General features: G+C 39.3%; 1 long non-coding RNA gene and 1 other non-coding gene across 2 annotated transcripts in view; one reads left to right on the top strand and one right to left on the bottom strand.

Moving 5' to 3' along the window:
• Positions 1-24,444, top strand: part of LOC121818661 (uncharacterized) — a 346,398-nt gene extending 321,954 nt beyond the window's left edge. The window contains exon 13 of the long non-coding RNA XR_006058681.2: positions 21,447-24,444. This is a non-coding gene — a long non-coding RNA (uncharacterized LOC121818661). The remainder of the gene's footprint in view (positions 1-21,446) is intronic.
• On the bottom strand, positions 2,385-2,490 carry LOC114113347 (U6 spliceosomal RNA). The gene has a single exon (XR_003588399.1). It is a non-coding gene; the product is annotated as a U6 spliceosomal RNA (small nuclear RNA).
• Positions 24,445-24,983: the final 539 nt, after the last annotated feature.

Genomic DNA, 24,983 nt, shown 5'->3' with positions numbered 1-24,983 from the left:
CATACAACTAATGCCTATGACAGAAAACATGACTTTGTGAAAAAAAGTCAAAAATTTCTAAAATATACTCAATATTCTGTGATAACCTATATGGGAAAAGGATCTGAAAAAGAATATATGTATATATATATAACTGAATCACTTTATTGTGTCCCTGAAACTAACACAACATTGTAAATCAACTCTATTCCAATAAAATTATTTAAAATTCCAAAATGGATATCTCTTTGAATAACAGCGAACTTTCTGGCCAGATGTTAATCACTGTGGGGTTTATGTTTGTTAACTTGCAGCAAAAAATATTTTATTAAGTTCACACTCATTTCAATCTGTTGTATCTATTGTGGTAGGTGGTGGTGTTCAGTTGCCCAGTCGTGCCCAACTTTTTGCACCTTACGGATTGTGGCATGCCAGGCCTCCCTGTCCCTCACCATCTCCGAGTGCCCACGTTCATGTCCGTTGCATTGGTGATGCCTTCCAACCATCTCATCATCTGTCACCCTCTTCTCCTTGTGCCCTCACTGTTCTCCAGCATCAGAGCTTTTTCCAATGAGTCAGCTGTTCAATCAGGTGACCAGAATGCTGGAGCTTCAGCTTCAGCATCAGTCCTTCCAATGAGTATTCAGGATTGCTTTCCTTTGAGACTGGCGGATTTGATCTCCTCACTGTCCAAGGGACTCTCAGGAGTCTTCTCCAGCACCACAGTTTGAAGGCATCAATTCTTTGGTGCTCTGCCTTCTTTACGGTCCAGTTCTCAGAGCTGTATGTGTCCCCTGGGAAGACCATAACCTTGAATATATGGACCTTTGTCGGCAGAGTGATGTCTCTGCTTTTCAACACACTGTTGTATCTACTACAGGTCACTAAATATTGTAGTTTCCCTGTCTGTAGCAACCCTTCTGCATAGGGATTTCCGATCAAATTGACATCAGGTTTTGCCATGTAACTTGCCTGAGCCAATAAAATGTGAAGAGAAATTATATGTCCCACTTCTGAATGGAAGTTTTACAAGAGGCAATGAAAAGTTACCAAGTTTCCTTTCTTTCTACCATAAGATAAGCAATGTTTTAGGACCTGGGGCAACCATCAGCCTGAGACTTGGCATAAAAATACCGTGGAGACATCCTATGATTATTGTAGTAGAATCAAGTGTGAAAGTCACTCAGTTGTGTCTGACTGTTTGCGATCCCATGGACTATGCAGTCCATGGAATTCTCTAGGCCAGAATACTGGAGTGGGTAGCCTTTCCCTTCTCCAGGGGATCTTCCCAAACCAGGGATCAAATCCAGGTCTCCTGCATTGCAGGTGGATTCTTTATCAGCTGAGCCGTAGGGAAGCCCTGTGTGATCAAGGACTAGTCTTAAAGAAAAAGGCTTTGCTGAAACCCATCTGGGAGTCTGGGTTTTTTGAGCACTAGCTGTGCCAGACTCCTTGTTTGGCACCTTACCATAAACATTGCACTTTCCTTCACCACACACTCACACACACACACACACACACACACACACACACACACAGACACACACACACAGACTAATCTTTTGTCCTTGTAATCTGCTAAGATTTCTTTCTCAGTTGTGTTATAATCCACTCTACCGTGAGTACCTGAGCTTGCTACAGAGAAGTACAGTGATGAGCAAGGCACATCTAATCTTGGATCCTTTATGGACATTTCAGTTAAGAAGATATTATAGTAATGTATGATGCATTTTACAGTAGAGGAATTGCAATTGGGGGAAGCAAACCTTGATAACATGCATTTGAGCTGACAGTTTATGTATTACTAGGAGAGAAACTGACCAAAGGCCAGGAGGAGGAAGAGAGTGTTAAAAACAGAAAAAAAAAATCACAAGCCAAAACATAAAGACAAGAAAGATCATGGGGAATGTGAGGAACTCCTTGCTGAGTGTGGCTGCAAGATAGAGTCCAGGAGAACAGAGAAGAAACAGGGCTGGTGAGATACCATCAATAATAATAATATTGAATGTTGATTAGCTTTGTGCTAAGTGCTTCACTCACATTTTCCTCACGATTATTATCACCATTTTATAAAAGAGGAAATTGAGCCAGAGAGAGGTTTAATAACTTGCCTGTAGGCACACAGCAGGAATGTGATTTTATCTGAAGGGCAGTAGGAAATTGCTGAATGGTGTTACGCAGAGGAGCCTTGTGAACAGATTCACGTTCTAGACAGATTATGCGGCTACAGTAGGTTCCCACTCTGGTTGGAGGAAGCGTGGGCTTCAACTTCTGTTTCTCTTATCCATGTCACTCTGTTGACTAAGACTGTTGGCAGGAGGGAAGCTGATAGCTACAGCTCTGCAGAAAAGGTCACTCTTAAATTTTTTTTTTTAATTAATAAACTTTATTATGTTTTAGGTTTGAAAAATAGGGAGCGTGTCACGATTTTCATGTCATCCTTCCACTGGGGCCATGCCCGTCTTCTCTATAATGTTCTGATTTTAGTATGTGTGCTGCAGAAGTGAACACTGAAAAAGTCCTGATTTGAAGGAAATAAGGGGTGTTCTATGGCTTCCCAGGTGGTGCTAGTGGTAAGAACCTGCCTGCCAAGGCAGGAGACATGAGAGATGTGGGTTTGATCCCTGGGTCAGGAAGATCCCCTGGAGGAGATCATGGCAACCCCTTCCAATATGCTTGCCTGGATAATCCCATGAACACACGAGCCTGGAAGGCTATAGTCAATGGGGTAGCAAAGAGTTAGACACAACTGCAGCAACTTAGTACATATGCAGAGGTGTTCTATGAAGGAAAATATGTTGTGGGTCTCAAGAACATTTAGATTTGGGTAATAGTTTTAATAACAATATAAATATAATGAACTGATTCCCCCCAGTAAGCACTAGTACCTAATTCAAATAATGAATGTGATGTTACTTTAATATTTTGAGCATTCAATTTACTTTTGACTGTAAAGTAGGTAATATAGTGCATGAGTTAAAGACAGAGCAAAAACTCTTTAAAGCAGATTTAGTGGTCCATGTGTTATATCCTTGTTGTTGACTGAGGTTGAATGATAGTGGTCATGATTTGCACTTCTCATTGTCATAAATAGGAGATGTATAGACCTTGCAGGGAGAGGGCCCTGTGTGAAAGACAGTGACGTCCCTGACAGTTTTCTGTCACTTGTTCGGTATCTGTCAAAACCTTCCTGCGACTTGAGCTTGACTGAAGAGGTCTCCAAGTCAAGATGCTAGGGACTGTGATTCATATGTATGCTATTCAGGTTTTTGTAGTATGTCTTCTGTTTCAACAGAATTCAGTTAGAATTGTAGGTACTTTTGACATTTCTGGTTTGTTTCCTGTAACCTCCTCTATACATCTTCCCTGGAATCCAGACTCTTGCTCTTTCCCCTTTTCTTTCCCTTTTCTCCCTCTGTTTTTCTGTTTTTTTTTTTTTTCCTTCTGCTCTTCCCTGCTTGCTCCTTTGACTACTCTCATTCTTTTTTTTTAAAACAGCCAGAAAAAAAAATCCAGTGTCTGTGGAAAATGACATACTAGAAATGAGCTGACTGCCAATATGCAGAGGAAGATTTATTGCAACAGGGAAAGGATGCTATGAGACACCAAACATATTAATCTTTTGGCTTTGCTCTATAAAGATCCAAGTTTGGCTCCTTTCACTTATTTACTCTTAAGGAGATGCTGTTAGGTCACAACAGGAGGTTTGGGGGTGGGGTTGAGAGGCAGAGATTTTTCAGCTCAAGTGTCTGGGAACACAGGTTGGCTCTGTGATCCTGGCCTGTCTAACAGTCCCAGGCACTGCATCCTTTGAGGTACCGTTTCTAGGGGCAGGCTTGGCAGAAGTTTTTAATGCCTGCTCTTTTCAAACCAACTGTCCGACCAGGGAGGTTGTCTGAAAAGATCAGTGCAGGTTTGGGGATGGTTTTTAGAAGTTTTCCTGAAATAACCAATAATGAGTTGCTAGCTTTGATAGCTTTTTTTATAGATCTTGTAGCAGCTGGATCAAAATCTAATGAAGATGTTTGCATCTGACAATGGCAGGCCTGCAAGTTCCTATTCTATTTCTTGAGTGCGCGAATGCATTTCATTTGGGAACATGAAAGGCATATTTAGTGACAACTGATGGCTCTTTGTTTTTTAATTCTCAATAATGTCTCCAGTAAGTGCTTTTGTTAACATTTTTGCATTATACAATAGGTGACATAGAAAGATAATCGGTGTGCTGAAAGCAATTAAAGAGTTTATATCCAACTTGTTCTGCTTATTAAATGGATCCATTCTGCATAGAGGCACATTAACATCTTTACAGTGAGATGATTGTGGAAATAGGTTATTCACGGGGCCTGCGCATCTTCCTCCTGCAGCCAGAAGACCTATCTTCAAGACTGGAGCAAAGGAATGAGCCATTTTTCTCCCCTTGGAACTGTAAACAGAAGTAAAACTATTAATAGATGCTGTAGCTAATCCTAAAAAGCTGCAACTAAGAGATTAAATAATGTTGTGAAGAGTGAACCAACGTGAACGGATGGGAAAGGAGGGAGGGTGGAGGACGAGGCGGGGCGGGAGCGGGGGAGAGTTCGCTGACGACTGAGCTCAGTCAGACAAGGACAAACTGAAGGGCTCCAGCTGATCAGAGGATTGCCAGTTGGTGTAAGAGGGGATTCCTGGTTGCAGCAAAGTAAATATCACTTTGTCTGTTTCCTGAAAACTGTGCTCTAAGGGGGAAGATTTATGTTTTACTTTTTAAGTACTAGTCAAGATGATTTTAAATGGGGTTTCCATGCAATGGTGATGCAGCTGAGCCTAAGAAGAACACATGAATATTGTGAGCAAAAAAATTGTATTCTGTGACTAAAGAGAACTGGGAGGCCTTTCGGTGGATTCACAATTTGAGACTGGGACCCCATTTTAATTGCTATGGAGAATGTGTTATAACAAGGGGGATTGGAATGTAATTAAGTCTTATACCTGGCGTATTAGAAATGATTGAATGTCCCCAACTTTTCTTCCTGCTAATACGCTTGGACTTTTGTTCTTCTTTTCAAAGACTACATGTTGATTGAGAGGCGCTCTGAGTCAGCAGCTCTGCTAAGCATCCTCCCATCGTTTCAGATCTTTACTCGAATTGTGACATTGAAGTTACTGGGACAGTTTGGGACTATTCAGAGTATGCTCCTTGGACAGCATGATCATTATCATGACTTGGAAACTTACAAGACATGCAAGTCCTCTGGCTCTTTTCCATACCTAGTAAATCAGAATCTCTGAGCTCAGGCACCAGGAATGTGTTTTAATAGGCTCTATGGGAAAAGCTGGAGAAGCAACATTTTGTAGTTGAGGAATCTGAAGCTTAGAGTGTTTGAGGAATTTCAATATTAAGACCGCACACTGTCAAAAACATAGGGTTGAATTTTGGCTTATGTCCCCAGTGGGATTTTTTACAGGATCACTGAAATATCTGCTCAGGGACACCGTTGGTCTCTGAAGATGGTTTTTCATTAGGGAGTGGTGACTAAGGATGCTTGGAATCTATGACTGATTGAGCTGTTGTTTCTTTACCAGAATATAAACTCTCTTGTCTCTGCCAGTGTGCCTCGCTTTTGATAGAGGCCCAGCTGGCCCCGCTCCTGTTGTGTGAAGAGACCAGGAAAACTCAAACAGTAATTGGCAGGTGGGCTAAAGGATGAAAGTGTGTGGTCCCCTTCGAGTTCACCCACTGAAACATCATGGAGCAGACAGAATGTTGGTCATCTCTCAACCTTCTTACACCTATTAAGCTCTCGAGAAAAGAATAGCTCCAAGCATGTTATAGAAGTAAAGATTTATTTGAGATTGCAGATCACTGAAAATCAGCAGTGAATTGACCTAGATGTGGGAGTTTATTGGCTGCATGAGAATACAGACCAGCACATGGGGAAAGACGCTTGTTGAGGCCTGGCCCTGTTGACTGTCATTCTCCACGCTTGAATAAGCATTAATACAAGCTTGTAGTATTTAGGCAGCACTGAGCCCTTAGAAAGAGCCAGATATACGCTAGCATGTGGCTTTACTGGCCTCATTTGGCTTTCACTTCACCCTTTTCCTCCCTATTTCTTGATAGCGTTTGAAAATCATAACCCAGAGCTTGAAATGTGTTACTCACTCAAGGCAGGCTATCAAAACAAAATTAATGCTCTTGTTTGGCAGCTGATATCATGACTAATGAGTTCCAAGAAGGGAAGTACGTTAGAGGAAAGAACCTTTTGTGTCTTACACACTGAGATTCAACTCTGAGTCCGCCACTCGCTCACTAGTTTGTAGATCGTTGGGCTCATTTCCTTTAACCTCTCTGAGTCATAGTTTCCTCCTGTAGAACAGGGAGTGTTTCATATCTCATTCATGAGTGATTTCATGAATTAAACGGAGGGGAACCATGGAATTTGCCCATCCAACACTATCTTGCCCGTCTTGACTATGCAAGATGACACCTATTGTCTTGATGTAAGTAAGTGTGGCATCCCTTTCACTCTGAAAGTGTCCTGACTTAAGTGATAAATTAGATAGTCATGTTAATTAAATAAGGGACTGTTTATAATATGTCACGTCCCCTTGATATTCAGTAAATGAGAGCTATTATTTGAAATATTCCCTCTGGGAATGAGTTGTACCTTATCACTAAGCCAGACTTAGTTTTCTTCCCTTAAAATTGAATGTGGAAACACTTAGTCCTGTGCCTATCTGTGCTAGGGGGTCTGATGAGGCCGCACTTCCATTTGCCCCTCCTTCAGCAAAAGAGGCAAAACTCACTGGTCACTTATGCAGAATCAAATGTTGCTGTGGCCTGTGGATAATTGGGCCATTGCTATGGTGTTTTGGAGCTTTTAGATGGCAACTCACGATTCAGCATGGAAGTATATTACATTTGTGAGAATACATTCAATGTGCATTTACACTCAGTGCCAGCTGCTATAAACCTCTGAACTCAGTATGGGCATTATTAATTCTGTCTCACACGAGGAGCCAGATTCTGACATGTTAATAAATGTTTTTAGGTCACCCATTTACTTAGAGGAGAAAATAGAAGCCAAGCTTTTGTTTCTCTGTTTCCTGAGCTCTTTCCACAACAGGGCTCAAATGCCATTTCATTGTTCAATCGCTCAGTCATGTCCGACTCTTTGCGACCCCATGGACCGCAGCATGACAGACTTCTCTGTCCTTTGCCGTCTCTTGGAATTTGCCCAAACTCATGTCCATTGAGTCGGTGATGCCATCCACCCATCTCATCCTCTGTCGTCCCCTTCTCCTTCTGCCTTCTATCTTTCCCAGCATCAGGATCTTTTCCAGTGAGTCAGCTCTTCATATCAGGTAGCCAAAGTATTGGAGATTCAGCTTCAGCATCAGTCCTTCCAGTGAATATTCAGAGTTGATTTCCTTTAGGATTGACTGGTTGGATCTCCTTGCAGTCCAAGGGACTCTCAAGAGTCTTCTCCAGCACCAGAGTTTGAAAACACCAATTCTTCGGCATTCGGCCTTCTTTATGGTCCAACTCTCACATCCATATGTGACTATTGGAAAAAACATAGCTCTGACTAGATGGACCTTTGTTGGCAAAGTGATGTCTCTGCTTTTTCATTCACTGTCCAGGTTGGTCATGGCTTTTCTTCCAAGGAGCAAATGTCTTTTAATTTTATGACTGCAGTCACCATCCACAGTGATTTTGGAGCCCAAGAAAATAAAGTCTCTCACTGTTGCTGTTGTTTCCCCATCTATTTTCCATGAAGTGATGGGACTGGATGCCATGTTCTTAGCTTTTTGAGTGTTGAGTTTTATGCCAGCTTTTTCACTCTCCTCTTTCAGCTTCATCAATGCCATTAATAAGGAATAATGATAACACCACACAAAATGATGAGTAATACCAATCCGCTTAATATATCCTTGGCTTTCTGTCTTTGGCAGGTGGAATAGACGCTCTGTGTCTCAAGGAGGGAGGATATTTCTAAAATCAACCTACTACTTCTTTGATCTTTCTCCCCCACATGCCCGTCATGGATACAATTTTTCAAAGATCATTGAGCATCCCGGGTATAAATTACTGCTATCCTGTTGCCTCTGCCAAACATCATAAAATTAGGATTATTCAAAAGCAGAAGGTTTCATTTGGGCTTGACGTGGGAGACATGAATGGATGAAATGAGAGGAAGAGGACAAAGAGGAAGAAAGGCATACTGGCAGTCAGATCAGACCCGTCTATGCATAAACGGAGACTTTTTGGAGAAATCTATTTCTTCCCAGTTCTCTAGCCATTTTAGGCTAATTCTGACCTGCACTAGGTAGATAAAGATAAATGTGAATTTTAAATTATATTTAATCTTCATTAAAGTAATTATCTCTCTTAATGAAGAATTTGCTGGGTTGTGGTTGTGCAATGGAGTATAAAATCCTAAGTGAATAAAATCAATTTCATTTTCAGGCTAGCTTTTCTGTCCATTAATAAACAAGGCACAGAAAATATATTTGCTCAGAGTCATGCAGCCTGTTCATAGCTCACACAAAGCCAATACCACTTACAAAATCAAGGAAGTTGGCTCTCCATTTCTTACCCTTCATTTTTCACCCCAAAGGAGATTTTTCGCCCTAAGGAAGTTCCATGTGTTTCCATACAGGGGCTCTTGACTGGGCCAGCAGTGAGACAATTGCGGTTGATATCTCACCCCCAAATGACCACTTTAATGGAATAGTGTTTGTGTGGTACAGTGTATTTCATCTAAGTGCTCTGGTTTATTAATCACATAAGTATGAATTAGACTCTGGCATGCTTATGTTTCCTAATATATGAAAATTGCTTATTTATTTCCATGCCGTTACAATGGAAAGAAACAGGCTCGATCTGAATAGCAGTGTACTGTAGTGTGACGCAATTAAGTGAGTTCTGTATGCCCTTCAGGAAGATGATAATGGGGAAGTGGTGCCAGCTAGTCCTCATGGCTGCTGGTGAAAGGGAAAAAAGGACATGGCACAAAGGGACAGAGGCTTGTCCATATTTTGATGCAAACATATGAGCCTATTATCATAGTTTAATCTCGAGATCTAGCTCTTTTAAACTTGCTGATGGGCTTAGTTGCAGCTTGGAAAAAAATACAGCAGAGATGAAAATTGCATCACCCATGAGACAGTAAGAATTAACAATGTTGATAACAAACGCCACCTTTATCTTTACTTCTCTCTCTTTCAGGCACCACTTTCCCCCTAAACTTTGGCAAAAAGAGACACAAACCGCAACCCACCCCCCATCCCACCACCCCCCAAGACAGTGTCTGCATGCCATCATCCCTGCTGGATGGTAGCTGTAATTCCATGTAAGGGGAAGCTCTATACCTCCTTCCATGGAGTCTGAATTTCAATATATTGGGTTAACTTATTTGTTACTTCTTATTAATTAAATTTGTAGTACGTATTCTATGCCAGACTGTTTGAAGTACTTATTTATATAGCATTAATAACAAGCATATGAAAGAGTTTCCCACACTCTTCTTGTTTTACATATGTGGAAACTAAGGCACAGAGAGTTAATCAACTCGCCTGAGGTCACATTGCTGGGATTAGAACCCTGCCAGCATTGGAGAAGGAAATGGCAACCCACTCCAGTGTTCTTGCCTGGAGAATCCCAGGGACGGGGGAGCCTGGTGGGCTGCCATCTGTGGGGTCACACTGAGTTGGACACGACTGAAGTGACTTAGCAGCAGCAGCAGCCTGGCTCCAGAGTACAGGCTCTTCACTGCCACGCCTCTTTGATTCTATCATTTTTGTGTGACGAGCATCACATCCTTGAGCTCCTCAGGACTTCTATCACTTCGACTATAAAACAGAGATGGTAACGTTCACTGAAGTCTTCCTCAGGTCCATGTTTGACAGTTTTTAGATGTCATCTTATTTGACCTTTACCTTAACTTGTAAGGTAAGCAATTTCTTCCCATTTTACACATGAGAAAATTGATTTAGAGATATTTTGTAACTTCAAGGTCACATGGATTGTAAAGGACAGAACAAAATTTCAGGTTCACGTTTACCTATTTTAAAGCATCTGTTTCCTCTACTATATTATGCTATAGGGCTCTGAAGGATCATAGGAGACAATATATGTGAAAGCACCTAACACCTCCTGGTGCATTAAACAAACCAGTAAAAGTTGACCTTGCAAGTTCTTGGCAAATGTATAGAAAGGTTTGTTATTATTATCACTATCTTGGTCTGATGGTTGCAGAGCGAAGTGTTGCTTATGGGAGGATAAGCTCTATAGAAGGGCTTCCCAGGTGGTGCTGCAGTGGTAAAGAAGCCACCTACCCATGCAGGAGACATAAGAGATGCAGGTTTGATCCCTGGGTCAGGCAGATCCCCTGAAGGAGGAGTACTGGCAACCCACTCCAGTACCCTTGCCAGGAGAATTCCATGAACAGAGGAGCTTGGTGGTTACAGTCTATAGGGTCGTAAAGAGTTGGACATGACTGAAGTGACTTAGCATGGACACCCAGAAGGCTGATCTATTAATAGCCAACAGTGATGTTCACTGCACTTGTCATTATGAGACTTTAGTTTAGAAAGTTATGAGATAGAAAAGGCTGGTCGAAATTGCTTAATCACAAAATGATAGACCGCATTTTCCCCTGAGTTCTTTCCTAAAGACGTGGCCTCTGTGGCTATCCAGGAGATGGATAGGCAAGTTGCTTTTCGAAATCTTTGTTTTGGATTGAGAGAATAACAGAACATAAAAGGACACTGGATCAAGCACCATGTACTCACTACCCAAGCTGTTGCTGTTGTTCCGTCGCTCAGTTGTGTCCGACTCTTTGCTATTTCATGGACAGCATGCCAGGCTCCCCTGTCCTTCACCATCTCCCAGAGTTTGCTCAGATTCATGTCCATTGAGTCAGTTCATTTCATTTTCTGCCACCTTCTTCTCCTTTTGTCTTCAGTTGTTCCCAGTTATCAGGTTCTTTCCCAATGAGTTGGCTTTGTGCATCAGGTGGCCAAAATATTGGAGCTTCAGCTTAAGCATCAGTCCTTCCAATGAATATTCAAGTTGATTTCCCTTAGGATTGACTAGTTTGATCTCCTTGCAGTCCAGGGAACTCTCAAGAATCTTCTCTAGCACCACAATTCAAAGGCATCAATTCTTTGGCCCTCAGCCTTTTTTGTGGTCCAGCTCTCACATCCATACATGACTACTGGAAAAACCATAACTTTGACTTTATGGACCTTTGTCAGCAAAGTGGTATCTTTGATTTTTAATACACTGTCTAGGTTTGTCATAGCTTTCCTTTCCAGGAACACAAGCATCCTTAGATGAGCATATTATTAGTAATGTTGATTTCAGGTTATTAAAAAAATAATAAGTAACTACAGATAGATTAAATTCCCCTGTATTCCTGTTATATAAATCATATTACTCTCCTCTTTCCTTCATTTTTTCATTCTGTTCAACCACCATCATAAATTGTGTGAATATACAATCCATATCACTTACTTAAAAATTCTTTTTATTGAGGTGTAGTTGATTTACAATCTTGTGTTAGTTTCTGCTGTACAGCAAAGTGATTCATCTATGAACTAGAAACAGATTCAGGGATATAGAGAAGAGACTTGTGGTTCCCAATGAGAGTGGGGTGGGGAGAGAAAGATTGGGAGTTTAGGATTAGCATAGTATTTACTTTTTAACTAATATGTATGTAAACACAAACAGAGAATGGCATTATTTTTGTTTAAAGTAGTATTTCCATAAATGGTAACATAGCTCAACTTGATATTTCATTATCAATTTCATGTAGGTGAAATTTAACCATGTCAGTACACTTATCTCTAGTTTGATCTGCTGATTTCTGATAGCATTTTATTCTCTGAATATGCCAAAGTTTATCAATATCCCCCTTTTTTTCAGACAGCTGAATTGTTTACAGTTTTGATCATACGAAACTGAGTACTGATTTTTCACTTTCACGATTACGATTGTGTTAGTATTGCTCACAGCTGCGTGATTAGATTCCCATTTCTTTCTCTTTTGGTAGTATCATTCCTGGCCCTCTTGCTTTGATCTCTACAGGACCTGGTATTTTATAGTCCTCCCAGACTTCTCTTCACCATCATTCTGGGAATCTCTTTCCTTTTTCTCTGGTTGGCCTGTCTCTGGGTCCCACATCTTGCTGTTGCTGTGAAAGATTGTCTGTTGTATATGTTGTTGTTTAGTCGCTCAGTTGTGCCCATTCTCCTGCGACCCCATATTACCCACCAGGCTACATGAGATTTTCCAGGCAAGAATACTGAAGTGGATCGCCATTTCCTTCTCCGGTGGATCTTCCCGATGCAGGGATCAAACTTATGTCTCCCGCGTCTCCTGCATTGGCAGGCAGATTCATTACCCCTGAGCCACCTGGGAAGCCGCCATATTATTCTAGATTATAGCATTAATGCTATTAATACATTTGCATTTAATTTTATTTTATCTAACAGAAATAGTGCTCTGACAGTTCATTCATTCATTCATTGACTAACAATTTCACTGAGGCAAAATGCATAAAGATAATTGCATCTATTTATTGGAGAAGGCAGTGGCACCCCACTCCAGTACTCTTGCCTGGAAAATCCCATGGTTGGAGGAACCTGTTAGGCTGTAGTCCATGGGGTTGCGAAGAGTCGGACACGACTGAGCAACTTCACTTTCACTTTTCACTTTCATGCATTGCAGAAGGAAATGGCAACCTACTCCAGTGTTCTTACTGGAGAATCCTGGGGATGGAGGAGCATGGTGGGCTGCCGTCTATGGGCTCACACAGAGTCGGAGACGACTGAAGTGACTTAGCAGCAGCAGCAGCAGCAGCAGCATCTATTTATAATGTACAATTTACATAGATCTCTGAAATCCTTATAAAGTGAACATATATAATATCCCAGAATTCCCTTGTGCACTTCTGGAATCATCCCTTCCTGGATTTCCCTGCCCTCTACCCTGGCAACTGTGATTTACTCTCACTATAGATTAGCTTGTAGTTTTCAGAATTTTATCTAAATGTTATTATACATTGTATACTCTAGTTTGAATGGCTTCTTTCACAGTATAATTACTTTAAGATTCTTATTATTTGCATTCTTCTTGTTGACATCTATCTTGGTCTTGTTTTTCTATTCAGTCTTACAGTATCTATCTTACCTGAGATGTGTACACCATATACATTAAAAAAATTTTTTTTATTGGAGTATAGTTGATTTCCAGTGTTGCGTTAGTTTCAGATGTACAACAAAGTGAATCAGTTATGCATATACATATATCCACTCTTCTTTAGATTCTTTCCCCATATAGGTTATTGCGGAGTACTGAGTAGTATTCCCTGTGCCGTACAGTAGGTCCTTATTAATTATCTGTCTTATATATAATAGTGTGTATATGTCAAGACCCTGATGTTGAGAAAGATTGAAGGCAAAAGGAGAAAGGAGTGGTAATGGTAGATAAGAAAGCATCACTGACTCAATGGATATGAATCTGATCAGACTCCAGGAGATAGAGAGGGACAGGGAAAGCTGGTGTGCGGCAGCCCATGCCGTCGCAGAGTCGGACGTGATTTAGCGACTGAACAACCCCAATAACAAATATGTCAATCCCAATCTCCCAATTTACCCCTCCTCTGCTTTTCACCCTTGTAACCAGATGTTTGTTTTTTGCATCTGTGACTCTATTTCTTATTTGAAAATAAGTTCATTTGTACTATTTTTTTAATATTCTACATATAAGCAACATCATATGATATTTATCTTTCTCTGACTTGCTTCACTTAGTGTGACAATCTCTAGGTCTATTAATGTTGCTGCAAATATTCCATTGTATGTATATGCCCCATATTCTTTATCTATTTCTCTGTTGAAGAATAGATTTAGGCAACTTAAATGTCCATCAATATACAGTTTACATTTACTGTCAGTTTGTATGTCTACCAACTGACTATTTATTTTCTCTTTGTCTCACCTGTTATTTGGTTCTTATTTCTCTTTGGTTCTTTTTCACTGTCTTATTTGGATTAACTGAATATTTAATCCAAAATAATTTCATTTTATCTATTCCTTTGGCTTATCAGTTTTAATTATTATTTTAATATTTACCTTTGGGCTCAAAATATATGTACTAAACTTTTCAGCCTACCTTGAAGTGATAAACTGCTTCATATATAGTATCTAGAATTTCTTTCCCTTATTATGTTTTAAAAATACCCATATTAATAGTGGGACTTCTAATGGTCTAATTTTCATCTCTCTCTAAACTTGGTTAATATCTGTCTGTCTTTAGCTTACAATTTTTGTGATTTTTGTATACAATATTCTTTGTTTGAAGACATTAAACCTATTTTATGTCAAAGTTTTTCTGAGAGTTTTCCATTATTTCCATTTTCTTGGGGCTAAATTTATCTCATTTATTATAAAGTTTGTGGCAATCTTTCTACATGTTATGAGTATTTCTTAAACATTTTCTTTCCTATCTAGGAGGTAGACATTTGTATCCACCTAGTTTTCAGCTCCCCTAGCCTCATATTAATGGCCCAGGCTCCTATTGGGTTTTAATTTTAATCTTTCTTAAGGAAGATGCAGGCCCTTGGACTAGGAAGCAACTTGGCTCTGTTATTCTTCATATCTGTTCATGTGTGTGTGCATATGTGTTTTAACACAGTGGTTTTCAACCACATTTAGTTCTAGAAGCACTTGGAACTTTTATTCAGCCTTCTTCAGGAGGTAAGCTTGTACCACTCCTCAATTCAGTTAGTGATTCTATGTCCATTTTGTGTAATGAAAAGCACTGTTTTCCCTGCTACTGTGCAGCAGTGCGGGAATTAAATGTATAGTTGCTTCTGTCTGCGTGCAGACCTGTAGCCCAGCAGGCTCTTGGCTTCAGCCCTGTTCATCATTTTGAGTTTCCATTCCATTTCTTGTGCACTGTACTACATATCTAATTTGCAGGCCTAAATATCTTTAATTTTAGTGTTAAATATTTTATTTTCCATGCTTATTTTGGAGTAATACATGGAGAAACTCACAGAGTCATAGTTACTTGGCATTGCCTCTCCTTTTCTTTTTGAAGACGTTGATGATAAATAGACATTGATGATAGTTTCATTCTTATGTGTTTACACAGCAACAACAAAAGTATATTAAAAAAAGTCACCCAAAAGTGAGGAGAACCCACTTTACTTTGTTCCCAGAGACTCTTATTTGTGATACAAATATTCTTAGTCCTTTCCTTAACTCTATACGAGTTTGCCTTTTGGTGTAAGAATTTGAGAAGAAGTAGAAAATCAATTATAGGTCTAGTATGACCTATACTGTAGGGTTAAGGATGATTTGTAGCTTTATTTAATAGTTATATTTCAAATGTCAAATTGAATTGAACTAGAAAAATAATTTACAGAGACATGCCATTTTCTCCGAGCAAGATAAGCCTGTTCAATAGAGTAAGAAACAAATGCAAGTCTTCTTGGGATGTTCTGGGCTTCTCTCTAGAATCAATACTTTACATCTTATATTTCCCATCGCCAGCCTCTGCTCTCCACTTCCAGTAGGGGCCCTCAGAACTATGGAAATTTTTAACTTAGAAGAAGCAGTTCATTGTCTGTTTCCATCACACGAGTGCTTTGATGTGTCCCTTTTTTCCCAAAGATAAGCTGGAGATGGAGGGAAAGAAATACCTCATTTTTGCTATTCTCTTTCCCAGCAAACTCTTACATCCTCATTAAAGCTCCACAAACACAACAACACCTGCATCGGGCCACCTGCTTCTGTTTGTGTGACACAAATAAATTCCTCTCTGAGGTGACATTGGAACTGCTACAATGCATCGGAAGATAGGAGGGATTCTTGATCCACTTTCCTTTAGAACGGAGGTGCTTGCCTTGGTAGAATTTAGGCCTTTATGTTTGAATTTCTAATACTTTTAAGAAAAAAGCTTAGATGAAAGGTAAAAATAAAATCTTCATTAAAACACTGAACTATCTAGCAATGATTCACAAGTGATTTTCTGAGATGATCGGAGTATTTAGCTGTTTACTTTTGAGGAGTTTCCAAGAGCCTGGATTCTGAAGACAGGCTATCTGTGCTCAAATGGGTCTGCCGTTTATTACCTGTATGGCCTTGAGCAATTAACTTAATCTCTCTGTGCCTTGCTTTCCTGTAATATATGAGATTGTAGCTGCATCATAAGATGAGGCATGTATTTAAAGAAATGCTTATAACAATGCCTAGAGCATGGTTGCTGCTTCTGCTGCTGCTGCTAAGTCGCGTCAGTCGTATCCAACTCTGCGACCCCATAGACGGCAGCCCACCAGGCTCCTCCGTCCCTGGCTCCTCTGTCCATGGGATTCTCCAGGCAAAAGTACTGGAGTGGGTTGCCATTGACTTCTCCAAGAGTATGGCTAACACTTAGTAAATGAAAATTTTTTTATCATCTATGATGTATTAAGCTTTGGACACTAGGCATACATTGATAAGCATGATACAGAGTTCTCTGGTGTCAAAGAGCTTCCATTCTGATGGGAAAAAAACCTAGTAAATCAAGATGATTTCAAGTAGTAAGATGTGCCATGAAGAAAATAAAGTAATGTTTGTAATTCCTAATACAGGAATTGAAATTGCTAAGTGGAATTGAGTGTTTCCTATGAAGTTGAACAAAATATAAGCCCTCTGCTCAGATTGTGTCAGATTCTCAGAACTGTTTGGCCTGAGGCCATATAAAAAGTATGGATAGTAGGCCCAGAACTTGAGCTGCCACACTCTTATGTTGGAGAATTTTGTGTTCATTTTTGTCACCCTCTTCTATTGTCACAGACCACTCTCCTTTAAGGATTTCCCCTTAGATCAGTGATCTTGACTATTCTTAGTTTAATAACTTACACATAAGTGAGATCACTTGCTTCCAAACTCACCATAGCAGTGGGCTTCAGTTCAGATGAGGGCTGAATCAATGTGAAGTTTTATCTTATGTTTAGTCTTTTATATGCTTGATGCCAATAAATATATATCATAACCCATGAGCTTGTGTAATAGAAATGGAATTACTTCAGAAATAAAAATATAAACATATAAAACTTTGCAAATAAAATTGATGGGGCAATTTATTTTGCCTATTGTGCAAATGGTGAATTCACAAGACCCCAAATGATAATGCTTCTGAACCTAAAGTTTATTTTCAGAAAAGGACACACAGGAGCAACAGGATGTTGTGTCAGAATAGCAGTGAAGATGTGCTGGGCAGCCAGAGGCTCCTTCACAGAGAAGGATTTGGAGAAACCAGGAGTCAGCTCCGTTGCCCTTCCTCTGCTGGGCTGTATCAGATGTGTCTTCCCTCTCAGATCAGGAACAAGTCATGTATGTGTGTGGAAAGCCTCAGAACCAGAAAGCCCAAGATGGCTTCTCAAGTGAGGCTCTTACCCGGTTGGGTATGTTGGTACGTTATTGCTGTATGACCAGACCCAATGGCAGAGTCCTCTGGGAGTTTTGCTGAAATTGCCTGCAAACTAGCAATCTTGCTCTAATTAATAAACTAGGCTAATGGGCTGGTAGAGATAACCCCCAAATTTGCTCTGGAGCAGTGCTATTAAAAACTACACTTCATGCCTTGACCAGATGTCAGTACCATGCAGGTATTTCAGAAAAACAGATCAGACCAATTCCAGGCCTGCTGACGTTAACTCTTTCAGTACACCTATTTTAATGATGAGTTAACCTAATCCCTTCAAGGTTTCCACAGTTGTCTCTACATTTAGCACAGAAACAATTACTACAGATTCCTGAGTTAGAGTATTGTATAGACTATAAATGTAGCTCTGCTCTGGGAAATACAGGTAGTAGAAATACAGAGTGATGGATTTTAACTGACTTCTGTTAAAATTCTCACAGTATTAAGTGATTTGGGAAGACTTAAAAGAGAAAGCACTGATCTTTAGACATCACTGAGAGTTCATTAGAACATGTCACACTATAGAAATTAATTTTATTTCTGATGTCTAAATAATACACCCATCTCTACATTTTTTTTAATTATGAAAATATGATAGCACATTTACAGAAAGCTTGGAAGATGCAGAGTAAAGTTACATATAGCTCCACTAAACAATCTGCTGCATTTTTAATTTGCAGAGCACTTGACGAAGGACATTCTGATATTTTTGTGGATAATATGGAGTAATATAGTATAGACAGATATATATCTGCTAGAAAAATTGTGCCCAATTTGTTTTTTTTTTTTTTGTTAATGAATTCGTGCTAATATGGGAAAAGATTTTTAAGAGGCATGCTCCAAAGATGCAGAGACGGTGATAAATTGTAAATCTGGGCCAAAATGATTAAAACTGAATTTAATTGGCATCTATCTCTCATTTATTGGGCTTCCCTAGTTTCTCAGATGGTAAAGAACCTGCCTGCAATGTGGGAGACCCGGGTTCAATCCCTGGGTCAGGAAGATCCCCTGGAGAAGGGAATAGCAACCCACTCCAGTATTCTTGCCTAGTGAATTGCATGGATGGAGGGTACCATCAATGCAGTCACAAAGAGTCAGACATGACTGGGTGACTAACAATTGTCTCATTTATTAGTAACATTGCCTGCCTCCCTGCTAAGTCATTTCAGTCATGTCGGACTTTGTGCGACCCTATGGACGGTAGCCCGCCAGGCTCCTCTGTCAGGCAAGAATACTGGAGTGGGTTGCCATGCCCTCCTCCGGGGGATCTTTCTGATGGGATTGAACCCATGTCTCCTGCATTGGCAAGTGGTTTCTTTACCACTAGCATCACCTGGGAAGCTCCATTAACAGCACTAACTGCTATTTATCAAATACTTACCAAATGCCAGGCATTCTGTTAGGCCTTTATAAATGTTAACTCACTGTGTCTTTATAACCTGATGAGGTAGGTATTACTGCCTCTGACATCTAGATGTGTTCATCAAGGCCCAGAAATGTTAAATAACTTGCTTGAGTTTATACAGTCTGTACTGGAGGCAATTTACTCCAGTTGCATTTACTACCATTTGCAAACCATTCCAGTATTCTTGCCTGGAAAAATCCCATGGACAGAGGAACCTGGTGGGCTACACACAGCCCATAGGGCCTCAAAAGAGTCGGACATGGCTGAGTGACAGAGCACACACACATACAGCCTCTAAGTGGTGAGGACAGATTTCAGTTTGATTCTAAATGTCATAGGTCTCAGTTGGACTCAAGAAAAGGATTAGGAAAACTTGATTGATAGTCTTAACAAAATATTTGAAACATACAACATGCTTAATGTAAACCCTCTACAGCTATTGAAAAACAAGCTGCATTCATTTTCCTCCCGTTTTTTCCCTGTTCATTCACATTGCTTTAAGAGTAGGTAATAAAGTCTGGTTTTGTGTTATCACTTTGCTGAAAGGCTTTTGATAACTCTCCATTGCTCACTGAAATCCTTTGGTTCAACTTTCATTCTAGCCTCATCTCCCATACCGCTTCCCACACTACACACTAGTCCCTTGAGGACTAGTGTTTGCACAAACCTCTCCTGGATGTTCCTGTCCCCTTGCAAATAAAACTGTTGAAACCTTATCTTCTTTAATGTTCCAGGTCAAATACTCTCTCCCCCAGGGGTAGCTGAGAGGCTGACAGAACTATACAAGAGTAGAAATTATTCTTATGTTTATGATGTGTTAATATCAATTATTTGTGTGCCAACGGACACCACATACTTGTTTTTAGTTCAACCGCCCATGGAGCCTTAGTCCTGCTTACTCTCGAGAGAAATTGGACTCAAATATGCTGGCCTTTTATACACTTACAGATAAAGCTGAAGCACAGCCTACCTAAGGCTGTCACAAGACGCAAAATGTCCCCAAACTGCTATAGCCATGTAGTGGACCTCAGCTATGTAATCCTCAGCAAGGTAGTCCTATATGATGTCCTCAGGGGTTTAGAAGTGGGATATACTATGTATCTCATCAGCCTATCAGAGTTGTCAGTAACCTGTACCTGGACATTTTCTTATTTTTTTTATATAAATTTATTTAATTGGAGGCTAATTACTTTACAATATTGTATTGGTTCATTTTCTACATGTGTTTCCCTCCAAGAAGCTTTTTAATCTTGCTCCTAATGCTCCAGCTCTATCAATTATTTTTGCCTTCTGTTTCTTATATGATTCAAAACACATAGTTATTTTTAAAGAAACATTTGACACTTGAAAAAACTTAAAAAAAAACATTCTATCTCAATTCCAAGGATAGATATGCTTTTTCTTTTTCTTACTGCTATACCCACCAGGAATTATCTTAGATTAAAGCAGACATTTATTTTTATTTTTAAATTGAAGAATAGTTGACAAACAATATTGTATTAATTTCAGGTGTACAACATAGTCCTTCAGCATCCATATATAGTATCAATATTATAGGCTTCATGATAAGCTTGGAAACCATCTGTCACTGTACAAAGTTACTGCAGTATTATTGATTATATTTCCTGTGCTGTACATTACATATCTGTGACTTATTTATTTTGTACTTAGAGTTTGTGCCTCTTAATTCCCTTCACCTGTTTTTCCCAGCTCCCCACCCCTTACTCCCTTGATGACCAACCGTTTGTTCTCTGTGTCTGTCAGTTTCTGTTTTGTTATATTCATTGTTTGTTCTGTTTTTTTTAGATCCCACCTATAAGTGAAATCATGTGGTATTTGTCCTTCTCTGTCTGATCTATTTCACTTAACATAGTACCTCCAGGTCCATCCATCTTGTAGCAAATAGCAAGATTTCATTCCTTTTCTTGGCTCCATTGCATGTATATACCGCATCTTCTTTATTCATTCATTTATTGGTGGACACTTAGGTTGCTTCCTTATCCTATTATGTGATGTGATGAACACAGGGTTGCAGAATCTTTCCAAATTAGTGTTTTCGCTTTCCTAGGATAAATAACCAGCAGTCACATTGCTGGATTGTATGGTAGTTCAATGTTAAGTTTTTTGAAGTATCTTCATAGGGGTTGTTGTTGTTGTTCAGTCACTCAGGCATGTCCTTTGTGACTCTTTGTGACCCATGGACTGCAGTACACCAGGCTTCCCTGTCCTCACCATCTCCTGGAGCTTGCTCAAATCCATTTCCATTGAGTCAGTGATATCATCCAACAATCTCACCCTCTGTCATCCCCTTCTCCTGCCTTCTATCTTTCCCAGCATCAGGGTCTTTTCCAATGAGTTGACTCTTCGCATGAGGTGGCCAAAGTATTTGAGCTTCAGCCTAAACATCTGATATCTCATGGTGGTTTTGTGTTTCCATGATTATTAGTTATAGTGAGCAGTTTTACATGTGTCTGTTGGCCATCTGTATGTCTCCCTTGGAAAAATGTCGATTCATGTCCCCTGTCCATGTTTGAATTGGGTTGAACTGGGTTGTTTGTTTTTTTGATATTGAGTTGTGTGTATTCTTTTTTGTTTCAGATAGTAACACCGTAATAGATATATAAGCCTTTGACTGTGTGGATCACAATAAACTGTGGAAAATTCTTAAAGAGATGGGAATACCAGACCATCTGACCTGTCTCTTGGAAACCTGTTTGCAGGTCAGGAAGCAACAGTTAGAACTGGACATGGAACAGAATGGTTCTAAATAGGAAAAGGAGTACATCAAGGCTGTATATTGTTGCCCTGCTTATTTAACTTCTATGCAGAGTACATCATGAGAAATGCTGGGCTGGAAGAAGCACAAGCTGGAATCAAGATTGCCGGGAGAAATATCAATAACCTCAGATATGCAGATGACACCACCCTTATGGCAGAAAGTGAAGAGGAACTAAAAATCCTCTTGATAAAAGTGAAAGAAGAGAGTGAAAAATTTGGCTTAAAACTCAACATTCAGAAAATGAAGATCAAGGCATCTGGTCCCATCACTGTATGGGAAATAGATGGGAAACAGTGGAAACAGTGTCAGACTTAATTTTTGGGGGCTCCAAAATTGCTGCAGGTGGTGATGGCAGCCATGATATTAAAAGACACTTACTCCTTGGAGGGAAAGTTATGACCAACCTAGACAGCATATTGAAAAGCAGAGACATTACTTTGCCAGCAAAGGTCCATCTAGTCAAGGCTATGGTTTTTCCTGTGGTCATGTATGGGTGTGAGAGTTGGACTGTGAAGAAAGCTGAGCGCCGAAGAATTGATGCTTTTGAACTGTGGTGTTGGAGAAGACTCTTGAGAGTCCCTTGGACTGCAAGGAGATCCAACCAGTCCATCCTAAAGGAGATCAGTCCTGGGTGTTCATTGGAAGGAATGATGCTAAAGCTGAAACTCCAATACTCTGGCTACCTCATGTGAAGAGTTGACTCATTGGAAAAGACTCTGATGCTGGGAGGGATTGGGGTCAGGAGGAGAAGAGGGCGATGGAGGATGAGATGATTGGATGGCATCACTGACTTGATGGACATGAGTTTGGGTAGGCTCTGGGAGTTGGTGATGGACAGGGAGGCCTGGCATGCTGTGATTCATGGGGCTACAAAGAGTCGGACATGACTGGGTGACTGAACTGAACTGAACTGAATAGATATATGATTTGCAAATATCTTCTCTCATTCAGTAGGTTGCCTTTTTGTTTTTTGCTAGTTTCCTTTACTGTGCAAAAGATTTTTATTTTGATGTTGTTTCACTTGCTTATTTTTGTTTTTGTTGCCTTTGCCTGAAGAGACAGAACCATACAGTATTGCTAAGGCTGATGTCACAGAACATAGTGCCTAAATTTTCTTTCAGGAGTTCTATGACTTCAGATATTACATTTACTTCTTTAATCTGTTCTGAGTTTATTTTTGTATATGGTGCAAGAAAAAGGTTCCCTTTTATTCTTTGGCATGTAAATGTTTGGTTTTCCTAACACCATTTGTTGATGAAACTGTCATTTCCCCCTGTATGTTCTTGGCTCCTTTAGTATAAATTAATTGACCATATAAGCATATGTTTATTTCTGGACTCTCTATTTAATTGATTTTTGGGTCTATTTTGTGCCAATGTCACACTGTTTTGATTACTGTAACTTTGCCATATAGTCTGAGGTCAGGGAGCATGATACCTCCCACCTTCCTTTTTTAAGATTTATTTTTTGGGGTCTTTTGGGTTCTGTACAAATTTTAGGATCATTTGTTCTAGTTCTGTGAAAAATTCCACTGGTATTTTGATAGAAATTGCATCAAATCTATATGCTTTTGCTTTAGGTAGTATGGACATTTGAACAATGTTAATTCTTCTACCTCATGAGCATGGTGTATCTTTCCATTAATTTGTGTTTTCATTTATTTCTTTAATCTTTGTCTTATATTCTTCTGAGTGCAGATCTTTTACCTCTTTGGTTAAATTTTTTTCTTAGTTACTTTATTCTTTTTGATCAAATTGCAGATGGGACTGCTTTCTCAACTTCTCTTTCTGATAGTTGGTTATTAGTATAGAAATGCAGGAGATTTTTATGTATTGATTTTATATCCTGCAACTTTATACTTCTCTCAGGTTAGATTCAGTTTATCTCTTATTTTTTTGTCATAATTATTGTTGCCCAATAATGTAGCTGACACATATGATCTTTATTCATTTCCAAGGAAGCAACTAGGGAGTGAATGAAGAAATCAGACATTCCCATAGAGGGGGTAAGTTTTTGACCCTTTTTCCACACTTAGGAACTTCTATAACTGCTAAATTTCTGAATTTTTTAGGGTTGATTGTTGGGAAATTTGAAGCTTCATGAGTAGAAGGCAAGGTACAAAGGAGAGGACTTATGGTCGCCTACCGTTAATCTCCTTAGATGGTATTTGGATGATTGTCATTGTCACAACTTTTTGAGACAGGATAAAAGTAGTAGGTTCACAATTTTAAGGAACTGTTTGAAAGATAAATACTATAATTCCCATTATTACAGCAATGATTATGAGCCAAATCTCTTTAATTATGTTGTCACAAGAATCTTCACAATGATAGGAAGTAACTCCATTTTATTAATGTGACATTAGGACTCAGGAAGATTCAACTATTTGTTAATTGCCTACAGATAAACCTCATACATATTATTAATCAGATTATTTAAGGTAGTGCTTATACTTACAATGAGTATATATGATGTTCAAAAGTTATAAAAATTTACCATAAACATTGCCAATAAATTTTCCTAGCCTTAATGATCTTCATTTATAAATTCATGCATGAAGGTGAAAGTGAAGTTGCTCTGACTCTTTATGACCCCATGGACTGTAGCCTACCAGGCTCCTCTGTCCATGGGATTTTCCAGGCAAGAGTACTGGAATGGGTTGCCATTTCCTTCTCCAGGGGATCTTCCCTACCCAGCTATCAAAACCAGGTCTCCCACATTGTAGGCAGATGCTTTACTGTCTGAGCCATCAGGGAAGTCCAGGAAATTCATACACGCTCTTCTAAAAATATTAAAATAAAATAATTTACTTAACAATACCCTGTTTTCACATGTATGTTTTGTTTACAATATTTATTTCCATGTTTAGTGTTTCCAGAGCATTTTCTTGAGTGTAATTTCTTTTTATTTTGGGGTGGAGCAGCTTTTTAGTTATTTCTTTCACAATTTCTTCTGTTGTAATGCAAAGAAAATGATCATCTTTTCTGATATCTGATAAAGCACATTGGATTATGCTAATTTTACCATGATTTGACATTTTTATATTTAAATTTTTTATTCCGTATGAGATACTTCATTTTTTCAGAGAACAATATGGATTACTTTGTTCTTTTTTATATTGCTATTCTAAAATTTCAGTTCATATTTAAAATAATCATCTTCTGCTTATTTTTAAAAGTATAATTATAATAGAGAATGTTCTTATATGTATTTGGGCCAATTCTAATCTTTTTCTCCTCTAATCCACTGTAGAATATATCCATTTCAGCAGTAGTGACATGGAGTTTTCTTGTTTGTTTCTATGTAACACATTCTATTCCCTGCTAAGGCAGTCCTTCCTTTCTCCCTACACACTG

This window comes from Ovis aries, chromosome 2 (genome assembly GCF_016772045.2).
Source record: "Ovis aries strain OAR_USU_Benz2616 breed Rambouillet chromosome 2, ARS-UI_Ramb_v3.0, whole genome shotgun sequence".
NCBI classification, from domain to species: Eukaryota; Metazoa; Chordata; class Mammalia; order Artiodactyla; family Bovidae; genus Ovis; species Ovis aries.
The sequence above is the reverse complement of the archived record's forward strand: the minus strand, read 5'-3'. Positions and strand labels throughout refer to the sequence as shown.